The sequence below is a fragment of the Periplaneta americana genome, chromosome 3 (assembly GCF_040183065.1).
Source record: "Periplaneta americana isolate PAMFEO1 chromosome 3, P.americana_PAMFEO1_priV1, whole genome shotgun sequence".
Taxonomy (NCBI): domain Eukaryota; kingdom Metazoa; phylum Arthropoda; class Insecta; order Blattodea; family Blattidae; genus Periplaneta; species Periplaneta americana.
In genome coordinates, this window is record NC_091119.1 from 86953673 (window position 1) to 86970036 (window position 16364).

Below are 16364 nucleotides of genomic sequence, written 5' to 3' on the forward strand. Positions count from 1 at the left end.
ATCTCTATCAAGCATGAAAATAGATCAGGTGATGATCAGCATGAAAATGTGACTTTTGATTCTGTTATTTTTTATGGAAATTTTTTTGTTATCTTTAACATTTGAACAGAATATATATTATTTTAATGTGCCGAAGTACATATGATATTTCCATGCAGATATTCTGCGTCATCATACGATGAAAGAGTAATGGAACGGAGAAAAATTCTCTCCGGCGCCAGGATTTGAACCCGGGTTTTCAGCTCCACACGCTGATGCTTTATCCACTAAGCCACACCGGATTCCACCCCAGCGCCGGAGAGAATTTTTCTCCGTTCCATTACTCTTTCATCGTATGATGACGCAGAATATCTGCATGGAAATATCATATGTACTTCGGTACATTAAAATAATATATATGATATGCGTAAATCACTTCGTGATTTAAGACTGCGCTTATTCCGTCGGATCCCGGCCAACTAGTCACTCATTACGAGTGCACCTCAGCACATGTATGGACTTTGGTCCTAGGTTCATAGATTCTATGACGTAGTGCAGAGGGCGGCCACTAGAGGGAACCTAAGAGTTGGAACTTAAAACTGAGACGATTCTTCCGACGCCGGGGTGGAATCCGGTGTGGCTTAGTGGATAAAGCGTCAGCGCGTGGAGCTGAAAACCCGGGTTCAAATCCCGGTGCTGGAGAGAATTTTTCTCGGTTCCATTACTCTTTCATCGTATTTGAACAGAAGCTGAACTTTAGGTCTAAAATAGAAACAGTCCTCAATTAAATTTGTTTCAGAAAGACGAAAATGTGACTAGAAAATGTCAAAGTACTTGATACTCTAAATGTAGATAGCTACGTGATTCTGAGCAGGTGAAGAATCATGGAGTCGTACTGGTATTTCTGCAGTAAAATAACTTTGAAGCAAAAGTCATAAAGTATGCAGGGAGAAAAACATATTAAAATGCATAAATATTCCACATATTCGGAAGAAATAATAGAACACTGGCCGAAACATCAAGCTTAGAAGCTGTTAGACATAATGAAGATGTGACACAGAATAGACGAATAGTTGGTCACATTGTTGATGTAGTATGACACCTCGAAGGCAAGAATAAATTAGTCTTTAGAGGAAATCAAGAAGTCCAAGAATTAATAAGTAATAAGAAGTCTTCCATGAAAGTCCAACTTGAAAACAGTTCTGTTTTTACTCTAAAGGGACATGTCCAGATATTCAGAATGATTTGACCCAGTCTTTCACTAATGCTTTAAGGGAAAAGATATTGTTGTTCTGGGAATGATTTAGATATTTTGCGTCTACCCATCCTTTTTTGTCACACTGCACCACTGATCAAAAACATTATTTGACAAAATCTGATCGTAACGACCTGACCTACAACACTAGTGATATTAATGTATGGTTTGCACAGTTGTCCAACACACCTACAACTTTGTCATAAAATGGTACAAATACTGCAAGTGTTAGAAACAGGAGTCGTCCTTGGTGGGCCAATGGAAATCATGCTAGCTGTAGAATCTGCTTTTCACGGGTTCAAACCAGGTTGAATGCGATGCATTTGATTTTAAAGTGCGATAAAATCCTGAGCATGGCTTCCTCTGGAAGGGAAGTAAAGTAGGGTGACCTGTGTCATAGATTTAAGGCATGTTAAAGAATCCTGTCCTTGGCAGAGGATTGAAGGCGAAATTTGTCAGCCATTTCTCGCTCACATTGACTTTCGAGCTGAATAACCTTTCAAATTGAAAGCATAGTTCAATCTATCTCTATCACGATCACTACCACTGCCAGGATTACTATTACCATTGGTGCCACCACTATAAACAGGAATCCCTCTACAATTTTTCCGATAATGTTATATGAAGCAATGAATTCAGAGGATGTTATTGTCTTTAACTGCCTCTGAAATGTTCTGGTAAGGGTTTTCTGTTTAAAATTTTACGGATGAAAGTGGTTCAAGAGGAACTACTTAGTGTCTATATTGGCAACTTTTATTTGGTTATAAATAGGGCCGAATTTAAGTAGGCCTATAGTGCCACCCCTAGGCAGTGCTAAAATTTCCCCCCCCCCAACTCCCACAACCAGTTTATGAGTAGCCATTATACAGATCATGTTTAGTTTGAATTAGTTTTAAGTGAAATGTTACAATTCAGAAAACAATAAATTACTGAAATAAAAATACATGCATCTTACTAGAATTATAAAGATTTCCTTCGCACTTTCTTCACAGAGAAAGGATTGATGATGTCATCAAGTCGATCTGACGAAGTACATCAGGCTCAATGCAAAGAAACATTATTCAAACTTATTCATTGTTGAAACAAAATTGATTTGTGAAAGGCAGGCTGTGGTTTATTTTTAAGCATTGGCTTTGTTGATGGTATAATTATTACGAGTATTTCTTATTTCGATAGGAAGTACCAGTATAAAGTAAATTGAAAAATAAACTCCAACTCTTTGCAGAATAAACCTTTAAATCGAATTATATAACTTCCAGTGGTGTCCTGTGGTATCTGTAAAAAAAAAAGGAATAATGTAAAGGTTTTCCTGTTATGTGTCTTCTTCAATTTATTATTCATTCATTGGGAATAATGAATTCTGATTTTGGTTGCCAGTTCCAAGAATAGAATATTCAGCTCTACCCAAGTGGTAGATAGATCTTATAAAGGTCTTAGCTGTATAGTCACATGCTGGAATGTGATTAAATAGTACTGTTGACGATATATCTGTGGTGTTCGGGTAAAGGGGTATAAGTCATTTTTTTGTCCAGGTGGAATTTTGTTCCCCAGATGAACACACAAGTTAAATTATACAAGAGGTTTTGCAAAAATCAAAGAATACTAGCAGTTGATGTGTTTTATTTGTGTAGAAAATTATTTGTAATAAGGGTTCCAAGTTTAATTTTCATTTATTTCCGAACTCATTTTTATGACTTATCTCCCTTTACCCAAACACCACAGATATATTGAAAATGTAACTGAGAGTTGTGGTTACTATTCATAGTGATAAATAATAGACACACATCAAATTTGATTTTTAACAATTCTCGTTTATACAAGCAGTTAAATTCAAGCAGTTTCATAGTATAATAACGTGACACCGGCATTACAATATTATTATGCAGCTGTACACTTTCCTTTTACCCTCGCCTGACCGCGACAATGCGATAACAAAAAAATATCATACTTCCACAAGGTGTTCAAGAACAAACTAAAGAAGAGATTTACCAACAAGTGTTTTAAAAACAAATTTCACTGTAAAATGAAAGTGAAAAAAAAATGAAAGTGAAAAAAAAAAAGGAAAGAGAGGGGGGGAGAGAGAGAGAAGGGGGGGGGGAGAAAATGCCGCTACTCCAGAAATTGCCGCCCTAGGCAACTGCCTAAGTTGCCTAGGCCTAAATCCGGCATTGGTTATAAATGGTAACAACAATTTTGATTATAATTATATTCATGAAAGTTTAAATTAGTAACATCATTTCCTCTTTAAATGAAGGTGATGCATCATGAATAGACACTGCATTTACTTTTATAATAGGCTACTCTTACTCAATATTGTAGTGAACATTTATTCACTGTCAATTGCAAAAAAAAAAAAAAAAAATGGAATACTATGAAAGGCTAGAAATCTCAATGATAAGTGGTTATGGCAACATAGGCGACAGGAATATAAATCAGTATGGGTATGTAATTTCCGTGGTGTTTGGTCAGAACATGGTAACTCCTAAAATGGCCTTTTTTTAGCTGAAAGCGCAGCCCTATTTAAAAAACAGTTCTCTTTCGTTTGGTATAGCCATGATATCTCCATCTAATCTCATGTTATTTTCATTTACATTTGTATGTAAATTAGAATTGTGATTTGTATAGGAAAAGTGAAAATAAAAATGGTTGTATCTCTAAAGAGGTTTTTTAGAGTCATTTATTTAATGAGGTACATCCAAATAAAAACATAACACGGTGAATAGTTTCAAAAACAGTACATAAAATTCAATAATATGGGAAGTGTCCAGAATACACCAAAATCTGTAAGACTAAGACAGTTACAGGTGACAAAAATACCCTTGATATTATGATATCCATCGAAGAAGATCCTCATAAAACAAAATGAGGGATACTTGAATACGTCAGTCATGTATCAGTATGGAAATTATTGAATTACAGAAATTGCAGCTATACAAAATTCAACTTTTGAAAAATTGGTTGAAGACTATTTTGACAGAAGGAATGATTTCTGTAAAACCTTGACTGATTATGAGATGCATCAGAACCCAGATTTAGAGAGGTACATCACATTTTTAGACGAGACAACTTTCTCTCTAAATGGCAGTCCTCGTCTCTTCATAACCCTCAGTGGAAGGCAGAAGCACAATATACACTAAACAGCATCCTCGAATGTCAATCTCTGGGCAGGTTTAGTGAGAAGCAGCAAAAATGATCCATCTTTCATAGCAAGAAATTTAAACTCCGACAAATATCAATAGTTTTTGCATGATTATTTTATCCCCGCTTGCAGATAGTTGTTTCCTAGTGTGCTTCAAAAGAACATGTGGTTTCAGAAAGATGGTGCACCTCCACATTATGGTAGAGGAATAACAGATTTTCTGAACATATTATTATTCCCTAGTAAATGGATCGGAGGAAGAGGACACACTGAATGACCATATTACCTATCCTAGAACAACTGGATTTCTTCCTACGGTATTACTTGAAGTCTAGAATGTATCGTGGTGGACCAAACAATATTGAAGGCCTGAAATCAAGAACTAGAGATGAGATGGAAGAGAAATACTGGGACACTTTTGGCCGTGAATGGCTCTCATTTAGAATATGTATAATATTTAATATTTTCTGAAACCCCATCTTTCTGTATTTTAGACATTAATCAGGGTGTCATTTAAAGAAAATTTACAAGGAAACAGTCACCGACATGAGTGAAGTTTTTATGTATCTGTATGTACAATTGACTGAAGATTTCAAATATGTGAAGATTAGTAGGGTACCATTTAAAAATAATTATTTTTTGCCAAACTCTGTATGCTTGAATCAACATTTTTATAAGAATACTGCCATAACATTGAGTTATCTGAAAGAACTTTTTTACGTTAACATTTTTCCGTGAAATGGATATATAAGAAGTTATTAGCAAAATTCCATACTTAATTAATACTCTATATAAAAGGAATATTGTGACAACTGCACCGGGGTTCGAACGCGTGTCCGACAGGGCGCGCGGCAGACGAAACGTTGGTCGCTTAGGTGTAGCGAACGTACGGGGAGTCTGCAGCCGAGAGGGCAGAGGGGTGGTGTACTACGACGCGGCGAGGGGACGTTGCGCGCGCATCTGGTGCTTGCCGAGAAGGGAAGGAAGCAAACTACTACGTGCGGAGAGAAGGGGGGGACGAACCCTCCCGAACAGAATCGTCCAGAAGTCCGTCGAAGTGGAAATATCCAGAACTCGAACTTTCTCGTCTACGTCACTGTGGGTATAAATTACGGCACGCGAGTGAACTTGAACAGTCAGTAAGTCAGTGTTGTTTAGTATAAAAACTTACAATATATTGATCATTAATACAAAGTTTATATAAGAAAACAAAAATAAAAATTGACAATGGAGAAAATATAACATATTGGGCAGAAGTGAAACAAGGATTCAAATAGGGATGCCTTTTATCTCCAGCTCTTTGCAGTATTTTACCGAACTTTCATCCCAAAACTTTCCAGTCTAAGTAACTATTTATTTCAATTAATTTTAATTTAAACAAAAAGATACATTAATTTAGACACTGAGTGAGAAGTTTAAAACCAATATAAACTGTATTTTATGTTTCACCCTCTCATCCTCTCGCCTCCTTTGAAATTTCAAATGGCACCCCTATATTATGATATTTCAATTAGACAGAGTATTCAGTTCTTTATACAGTATTCGTTTGTTCTCACAGCTTTTGTTTTCTATTGTCGCTAGGCAGAAGCATTACCAGACCTAAAGCAAAACAGAAATATGATCTCTCTTGAAAACAAAATAGACCTAATCCTTGTTTTGAAGAGGAGAAAAATGAAGAAAGAGAGGAAGAAGAAGACTATATAAGCAATTGAAACATAATTTCTTCGCTCAAATTAAAAAAAAAAAAAATATACCGGTACTGGAATTGTTTGCCTTCTTGTTCCAAACATTTGTCGCACCTCCGCTCTTAATTTGGATTAAGTAAATTATGTTTTAACTGCTTATATTTAATAATATTTTACATTGATTATAATTTGTGGTGTGTCGAATTATCCATACTGCACTGTGTTTTACCCACAGCAAGCTCTCTGCGTAACAGGAATCTGTGAGCTACTCGACCAGGAGCCAGGTCGCCGTATTGCAGTTTCTCTATTAATTTTGTGTTTTGAGTTCTGGACTTCTGATTTTTTACATATTCTGAATAGCGACCTGTTTCAACATAACTTTTTTACACAATGATTGGAGTTTATATAGTCTTCCTTTCCTTACTCAGGTTTCCCTTTTACTCTTCCTTAGATATCCTGGTAATATAATGAAAAAAATATAACAAATGAACTTTCATTGCAATTTTATTTGTTACTTCAGTTTTAAATAATTCTCTCCTGTGTTACAATTTACAGTATTAGTAAAATAAATTACGAGCCGTCACTGAAGAATGTACAGTGAAACCTGCCTTTGCGGTCACTTTATTTAAACGGCCACCTGGCCAAAAGGCCAATTTTCTCTGGAACCAATTGGATTTTCCATAAGTTCAATACAAATTCTCTCTTTATTTAGCGGCCACCTCATGTGCCGGCCAGCGGCCGGGGTCTATTTGGATTGGAACCTGACTATAACGGTCAATGTCCAACAAAAAATCTTTTCACGGATACTGTCTGACCTATTTTTTCGACGGTTAGAGGACAGGAAGCAATAGCTAAGTGTACAACAGAACACCCTCCATATCTTAGGGTTAGTTGGTTACTGTTTTATGACTCTTTTGTCACTTTCCACTGAGACCTTTCACAGCTATAAATTCTTACTCGTTTTCTAAGGATTGAAACACGGACTTTTTCTATCGAAAATGTCACAGTATGTTTTAGGTAGTTAACCATTCGATTTTTTTGTTCTCCTCTTTCAGTCTTTCTCTATATGGACCAGCTTTTACGAATTTTTCTTCTTTTCATTCACTTGATTCAGAGAAACTGTGAAGTTAGTTTGAGAGAGAAATCATGTTTAACAATAAATTTAGAATGGTGTTAAGTTTAGAGGTGAGACGAAAAATGATTGAAGAAAGTGAGAAGGAAACATCTGCGAGAAAAATTGCAGAAATATTCAAATGTGGAAGGACACAAATATGCGGTATAATTAAGAATAAAGATGAAATATTAAAAGAATGGGAGGAAGACAGAATCTGTGTTTAGTGATGTGATTGAGATCGTTTACGAATGGTTCAAGTGTGGGAGGGCTTATGATTCAAGAGAAAGGTCTTGAAATTGCGAAAGAACTCAATGTAAGAAATTTTGTTGCTAGTAATGCGTGGTTAGAGTGCTTTAGAAAACGGCATAACATTACATTTCGTTCTGTGTCTCGTGAAGGAGGTGACACTGCAACCTATAATAATAATAATAATAATAATAATAATAATAATAATAATAATAATAATAATAATAATAGTTTTATTTTCCCTGGCAGAGTTAAGGCCATCAGGCCTTTTCTTCCACTCAACCAGGATCAAAACACATACAGAAAAAATACATACCGGTATACAAATATGAACTTAAAAATAATAATAAACATGTTATTAAAGAATGAAAAATATAGACTGTCTTCAATTCTTGCGGAATATGAACTCAGAGCCATTTACAATGTTGACAAAACAGGTTTATTTTCAGTACCCTCCCTAACAAAACTTAAGTTTTAAGAAAAAAGAGTGTAAAGGGAGGAAGTTGGCTAAAGACAGAATAACCCTGCTCATTTGTTTTAATGCTGCAGGAGAAAAAGAGCCACTCTTAATGACAGAGAAATCATTGAAACCGAGATGTCTGAAAAATGGTGACATGGGCTTATTGGAGGTGAAGTAGACTGCCAACAAAGCTTGGATGACATCATCATTGTTTGAGAATTAACTATGCGATTTCAATTCCAAGATTAAACGACAAAATCGCAATGTGACCTTGAAATTGGCGTTTCTTCCCCCAAATAGGACATCACACCTCCAGCCCTTGATCCAGTCATTTAAACTGAGGTACCGCTAGCTAGTTTTGAGAAGGATAATTGTAAAAATGGAAGAGGTTGACATTAATATGCATGAATTTTTGTACGCGCACAGTCCTAAAAAGTCAGTGAAATTCAGTATTTTCATGCTGATTTATAAAAGAACCGCAACCTTAATCAAGCGGCCACCTGACAAAACGGCCATTTTACAAGGTAACTTCACATGGCCGCTTTAGACAGGTTTCACTGTACTCTTCAAGTTTTCATGACGTCATCACCAAATACACTCGACGCCTAAAGAGACGCGGGCACGCCCAGGGATTGTGCGACGCTCTGAGAGAGAGAGACGGAAGAGGGAGGTCGCCGACCCTAGAACTAGGTCACGTCGTCACTCAAACAGTAGTATTCGAAATAATGGCGGCATAAAATGCGCTCCGCCAGCCATGTTGCAATTCTGAAGCCAAGGCAGGGATATTTGTTAATTCTTCCTTGCTGATGCCGTCAATTTGGCGACATATCACGGCAATTTCGGTGTTTGTCTCTCTCTGCAAACAAATTTGGGATATTTCGAACCATTTCTGTTTTTCTTATAAAAAAACTCCCAACACTTATTTTCCTAATGTAACTTAACCAAAACAAGGGAAATTCTCGTATCTTTGTTCAGTGTAGGCTATCTTTACAAAGCAAATTAAGATGTAATGAAATAGCCAAATTAAAAACAGAATTAATGTTAAAAGAAATCGAATGTTCCAGCAGTAAGACGATACTGTGAACATCTAACATGGTAGGCAAATTTTTATCACACATAAGAGAATGAACGTCGTTCAATCGATCATCCAAGAATACGAAAATGACAGCTGACTCGGAAAAGGCAGAAAAACTCAATCCTTCCTTGGAGGAGAAATAAATCAATTTCAATATAATAATAATAATAATAATAATAATAATAATAATAATAATAAATCAATTTCAATATAATAATAATAATAATAATAATAATAATAATAATAATAATAATAATAATAATAATAATAATATCTATAGCTTGGGGGTTGGGCGAAGGGCTAACAACCCATCACCGTAAAAAAAACAGCTTGTTACGAATCCTTCAAATAAGCCTCGGAATGGGACTGATTCTCTGGCACGATCACAGCAAAGGAATAAGGTTTTGAGATTTGGTACTTGGAATGTTACAAGTCTATATAGAACAGGAGGGGTAACATTAGTAGCAAAAGAACTAGCTAGATATAGAATAGGCTTTGTGGGAGTACAGGAGGTTAGGTTAGATGGGAACGGCATAACACAAATAGGAGATTATTTGTTGTATTATGGGGAAGGAAACGATAATCACCAATTAGAAACAGGATTCTTTATTCATAAAAGAATAAAATCAGCAGTAAAAAAGGTCAAATTTATTAGTGATAGGTTATCGTATTTAGTACTTAAGGGTAGATAGTGCGATATCGTAGTTATAAATGCTCATGCCCCTACAGAAGAGAAAGACGACCATATAAAGGACAGCTTCTATGAGGAATTGGAACAGACTTTTGTTCAGTTACCTATGTAGATATCACATGAAAATTTTATTGGGGGATTTCAATGCTAAAGTAGGACGGGAGGATATTTTTAAACCGACTATTGGAAAAGAGAGCCTACACATAACTAGTAATGACAATGGAGTTAGGTTAGTCAACTTTGCCACATCAAAAAATTTAATTGTTGACTAACTGTAGTGAATTTCGAGGAATATCACTTTTGTTGACGGCGTACAAAATTTTGTACAATATTCTTTTGAGAAGATTAACTCCAGATGTAGATGAAATAATTTGGGATCATCAGTGTGGTTTTAGGCGTAATAGATCAACTATTGATCAGATATTTTGTATTCGACAGATAATTGAGAAAAAATGGGAGTATAAGGGTACAGTGCATCAGTCATTCATAGATTTCAAAAAGGCATATGACTCGGTTAAGAGAGAAATTTTATAGGATATTCTTATTGAATTTGGTATTCCGAAGAAACTAGTTCGATTAATTAAAATGTGTCTCAGTGAAACGTACAGCAGAGTCCGTATAGGTCAGTTTCTGTCAGATGCGTTTCCGATTCACTGTGGGCTAAAGCAAGGAGATGCACTATCACCTTTACTTTTTAACTTTGCTCTAGAATATGCCATTAGGAAAGTCCAGGATAACAGAGAGAGTTTGGAATTGAACAGGTTACATCAGCTGCTTGTCTATGCGGATGACGTGAATTTGTTAGGAGAAATCCACAAACGATTAGGGAAAGCACGGGAATTTTACTGGAAGCAAGTAAAGAGATAGGTTCGGAAGTAAATCCCGAAAAGACAAAGTATATGATTATGTCTCGTGACCAGAATATTGTACGAAATGCAAATATAAAAATTGGAAATTTATCTTTTGAAGAGGTGGAGAAGTTCAAATATCTTGGAGCAACAGTAACAAATATAAATGATACTCGGGAGGAAATTAAACACAGAATAAATATGGGAAATGCCTGTTATTATTCGATTGAGAAGCTTTTATCACCCAGTCTGCTGTCAAAAAATGTTAAAGTTGGAATTTATAAAACAGTTATATTACCGGTTGTTCTTTATGGTTGTGAAACTTGGACTCTCACTTTGAGAGAGGAACATAGGTTAAGGGTGTTTGAGAATAAGGTACTTAGGAAAATATTTGGGACTAAGAGGGATGAAGTGACAGGAGATTGGAGAAAGTTACACAACACAGAACTGTACGCATTGTATTCTTCACCTGACATAATTAGGAACATTAAATCCAGACGTTTGAGATGAGCAGGCCATATAGTACGCATGGGCGAATCTAGAAATGCATGTAGAGTGTTAATTGGGAGGCCAGAGGGAAAAAGACCTTTAGGGAAGCCGAGACGTAGATGGGAAGATAATATTAAAATGGATTTGAGGGAGGTGGGATATGATGATAGAGAATGGATTAATCTTGCTCAGGATAGGGACCAATGGCGGGCTTATGTGAGGGCGGCAATGAACCTCCGGGTTCCTTAAAAGCCAGTAAGTAAGTAAGTAAGTATAGAACTGAACACTAAGCTCTTATTTTGTTCTCTGCTATAGCGAGAAGCTGGTAAATTTTAATCATTCATTCATAGTGTTCTGCTCAAGGACAGGTCTTTCACTGTAAACCCAGCTTTCTCCAATCTTTCCTATTTTCTGCCTTCCTTTTTGTCTTCTCATACGATCCATATATCTTAATGTCTTCTATCATCTGATAAGCAGTAATATGAGCTGCTGCCATAAGTCAAAAGGAGGATAGCAATGGCAAAGGAAGCTTTTAATAGAAGAAAGAACATCTTCTGCGGATCTCTGGAAGAAGAACTGAGGAAGAGACTAGTAAAGTGCTTTGTGTAAAGTATAGCATTATATGGGGCAGAAACATGGACATTACAAGAAGGATGGAGGGTGCGAAGTGGACAGACAGAATAAGAAACGAAGCTGTGTTGGAAAGAGTGGATCGAGAAAAAATGAGCCGAAACTGATCTGAAAGAGGAAAAGGGATTAGCTGGATCACTGGTTGAGAAGAAACTGCCTTCTGAAGGATGCACTGGAAGGAATGGTAAACGGGAGAAGAGTTCGGGGCAGATCTGACAGACGACATTAAGGTATGTGAATCATATGAGAAGACAAAGAGGAAGGCAGAAAATAGGAAAAATTGGAGAATGCTGGATTTGCAGTGAAAGACCTGCCCTTGGGCAGAACATTATGAATGAATGAATCATTTGATATCTCCTCCTGCCCCGAATTCTTCTCCCGTTAATCCAAGTTCGCAATAAGTTATAGGTGGGGTCTACTTGATATTTAAAGAAAATACTTGTTCTATGTTCATATTGGGAATCTCACACTTGTCTTTAAACTTCCTATATGAGTAAAATTTAAAACATTAAAATATAGGAACTTCATAAACTCATTCACTACGCGATAATGTACTATAATCTCCAGTTTCCCCTTATTAGGCGTCAACATCATTCCGTCCGATCTCCATTCCATTATCATTCTGTAGCGTTCCCTGATCGCTAGCTGGCGACAGACGGAAGGGATGGCCTAGAAATGAGTGGTGTTGCCTACATGTAATCTGGATACGCAGCGAACTTTACTGTAATCAGCCAGTGTAGGTTAGAAATGCGCCTATCTAGAGAATTAGCACAATATATCTTGAAAGGCAGCTGCATCCTAGTACCTTACTTACAAATGGCTTTTAGAGAACCCAAAGGTTCATTGTCGCCCTCACATAAGCCCGCCATGGGTTCCTATCCTAAGCAAGATTAATCCAGTCTCTACCACCATATCCCATCTCCCTAAAATCCATTTTAATATTATCCTCCCATCTACGTCTCGGTCTCCCCAAAGGTCTTTTTCCCTCCGACCTCCCAACTAACACTCTATATGCATTTCTGGATTTGCCCATACGTGCTACATGCCTTGTCCATCTCAAACGTCTAGATTGAATGTTCCTAATTATGCCAAGTGAAGAATACAATGCGTGAGTTCTGCGTTGTGTAACTGAGTGTCCAAGTTTCACAACCATACAGAACAACCGGTAACATAACTGTTTTATAAATTCTAACTTTCAGCTTAGGTTCTAGTGCCTACTCTCGAAATTCAATCCAATTTAAATCCCTGCTACGGAACGTTTAAAGGTCTTAGTTCAAGACTTGTTTTCTCTATCTACTGTCGCTTCTTGTAAAAATAAGTGTTGTCCAAATTTTTGTAAGAGTATTACCTTCCATTATTCATTAACAGATACTGTAATATTACAGTACCTGCCGTAGTTGTGTTGTTTTCAACACTTTATTTGGTACAATTCAAAAACGCACACACTTATTAAAATTTAATTATAGCATTCTGATCTCTTATTTTATCTCGTTGAAAAACCGAGGGTTCACTTGCGCGGAATAATGCAAGACCGAAAAAAAAATGTACTACGATATCTTTTCTAAATGTTCTTCCTTTTTGGGTTATTGTTCTTCTTGATACTTAATTTATATTTAGATGTCCTCCAGTATTTTTTTTTTATATTTGTCTCTCGAAAATTTTAAACTATATAGTGGTAGGCTACAAAAAATAAGTTGCCATTGATATTACCCGAAATAGTTTGCAAATGAAGCTTAATATCTAGCTTTATGGAATTACAGAAATACTTTTTTTTTGTATACTAAATGCAGAAAACGAAGTTTCATCTTATTTTGGTGGACAGTGATTGAATTCGTACATGATTATGTTTCGTGACCGGAATATGTACGAAGTGGAAATATAGAAATTGGAGATTTATCCTTCGCAGAGTTGGGAAAAGTCAAATATCTTGGAGCAACAGTAACAAATATAAATGACACTCGGGAGAAAATTAAACACAGAATAAATATGGGAAATGCCTGTTATTATTCGGTTGAGAAACTTTTGTCATCTAGTCTGCTGTCAAAAAATCTGAAATAATTTATAAAACAATTACATTACCAGTTGTTTTGTATGGTTGTGAAACTTGGACTCTCACTTTGAGAGAGGAAGAGAGATTAAGGGTGGAGAACAAGGTTCTTAGGAAAATATTTGGGGCTAAACGGGATGAAGTTACAGGAAAATGGAGAAAGTTATACAACGCAGAACTGTACGCATTGTATTCTTTAACCTGACATAATTAGAAACATTAAATCCCGACGTTTGAGATAGACAGTGCATGTAGCACGTATGGGCGAATCCAGAAATGCATATAGAATGTTAGTTGGGAGGCCGGAGGGAAAAATACCTTTGGGGATCCTGCGGGACAAAATTCCGGCACATCCGGCGCTGCTGATATAACCTCTGCAGTTGCGAGCGTCGTTAAATAAAACATAACATTACCTTTGGGGAGGCCTAGACGTAGATGAGAGGATAATATTAAAATGGATGAGCGTATGCAAGTTCACCTTCATGACAGCACTTTTCTTAAGTATATCTCAGATGAACTTATTCCCAAACGTAACAGCAGGCCATACATTTGAAATGCAGTTTCATTGTGGCCCTGGCTTCATTTCAAGTTGGACGACCGTGATAAACGCAGTAAATGTGAGGTTGGTAGTTTTATTGAGAAAGGTGAGGCGAATTTTCAATTCTTAAATGAATGAAAGCCTCGTGCTCATATGCACATGGCCAATTTACATATAAGGTAGTCACAAGGCCGAGGAGAAGGATTCGTGCCACTAACCTACATCACTAACCACTGACACTATCAGCATCAAGTTCGCCATACATCACACGCTGGATATGCGAGCATTTTCAAAACTCTCCTCACAAATCTGAAGCAAAGTGCGACGTGAAAATTGAATATACGTGTCCTATGGAGACCAGACTGTTTAAAACAATGTTATGCAAGGGTTTATACATGTATCCGTTTCTTTTCTCTTTTATTTAATCGGTCATTTAACGACGCTATATCAACAGCAAATAAAAAGCGGCAATTTTGATGACAGCGAGACAGTACTTTGGCGAGATGAGTCCGACAATTCGCCCACAATATGAAAATATTTTGGTATGAAACCCCAACCAGGTGAATCAGTCCTAGCAGGAGTCTCGCTCGCTAAACTTAATGCAAGCCGATGCCAGGAGACGGGACGTAATAAAGTAAGTAGGCTAGTCTTTTACTGAATTATCATTGTTCGAATTAAAGGAGGAAAACCGAGAAATTTATCCCATTCTGGAATTTTTCCCCATATTCTACATTCATATGTTTATTCCCAATCGAGGAAAAAAATTGCTCCAAAAAGTGTAAGTCTGCTGATATTATTCCATTAGTACATTTTAATTATTGATTTGTGGAGTGTTTACTAGTCATTCTGTAAACTAGAATGATTTATTATTATTATTATTATTATTATTATTATTATTATTATTATTATTATTATTATTATTCCACCGGCGTAGCTCAGGCGGTAGCGCTTTGCTTGCTGATCCGGGGTTACGCTTGGACGTGGGTTCGATCTCCGCTTGGCCTGATTACCTGGTTGGGTTTTTCCGAGGTTTTCCCCAACCGTAAGGCGAATATATGTAATCTATGGGAAATCCTTGACCTCATCTCGCCAAATACCATCTAGCTATCACCAACTCCATCGACACTATATAACCCAATAATTGTTACAGCGTCGTTAAATAACCAAGTAAAATAATAATAATAATAATAATAATAATAATAATAATAATAATAATAATAATAAAGTAAAATAATAATAATAATATAATAATAATAATAATAATAACAATAATAATAATAATAATAATAATAATAATAATAATAATAATAATAATAATATAAACCTCTGATTGAGGTTCTGGCTGATATGTACATCTATTATCAGGCAGTACATCTCACTTGACGATATGTATCAGAGGAAGAACAATTGTTTGTATACATTTGAAGTCTGATAAGTGTAATATGTAGCTAGTCAGCGATGTACAGTATGCAATGGAGGGGAAAAGGAAGTGGCCGCCCTACCCCATTATCTCCTGGCATAGTTGCCTCATGGATGATGCCTTGTTGGTGTCACTTGTGGGGTCCAGACCTGTCTTCGAACATTTGACTAAACTGATAATATAATATAATATAATATAATATAATATAATATAATATAATATAATATAATATAATATAATATAATATTGGGAGGCCGGAGGGAAAAAGATCTTTGGAGAGGACGAGACGTAGAGTTAAAGTTATGTTTTATTTAACGACGCTCGCAACTGCAGAGGTTATATCAGCGTCGCCGGATGTGCCGGAATTTTGTCCCGCAGGAGTTCTTTTACATGCCAGTAAATCTACTGACATGAGCCTGTCGCATTTAAGCACACTTAAATGTCATCAACCTGGCCCGGGATCGAACCCGCAACCTTGGTCATAGAAGGCCAGCGCTATACCAACTCGCCAACCAGGTCGACTCCGAGACGTAGATGGGAGGATAATATTAAAATGGGCTTGAGGGAGGTGGGGTATGATGATAGAGACTGGATTAATCTTGCACAGGATAGAGACCGATGGCGGGCTTATGTAAGGGCGGTAATGAGCCTGCTGGTTCCTTAAAAGCCATTTGTAAGTAATATAATATAATATAATATAATATAATATAATATAATATAATATAATATAATATAATATAATATAATA

At 36.4% G+C, this 16364-nt stretch overlaps 1 protein-coding gene and 2 non-coding genes across 8 annotated transcripts in view; 1 reads left to right on the top strand and 2 right to left on the bottom strand.

The window, feature by feature from the left end:
• LOC138696238 (CKLF-like MARVEL transmembrane domain-containing protein 8) overlaps positions 1-16364 on the bottom strand; it is a 131228-nt gene that overhangs the window by 35058 nt on the left and 79806 nt on the right. The gene's annotated exons all lie outside the window — the stretch shown is intronic.
• Positions 210-281, bottom strand: TRNAH-GUG (transfer RNA histidin (anticodon GUG)). The gene has a single exon. It is a non-coding gene; the product is annotated as a tRNA-His (tRNA).
• TRNAH-GUG (transfer RNA histidin (anticodon GUG)) lies at positions 610-681 on the top strand. Its single transcript has one exon. It is a non-coding gene; the product is annotated as a tRNA-His (tRNA).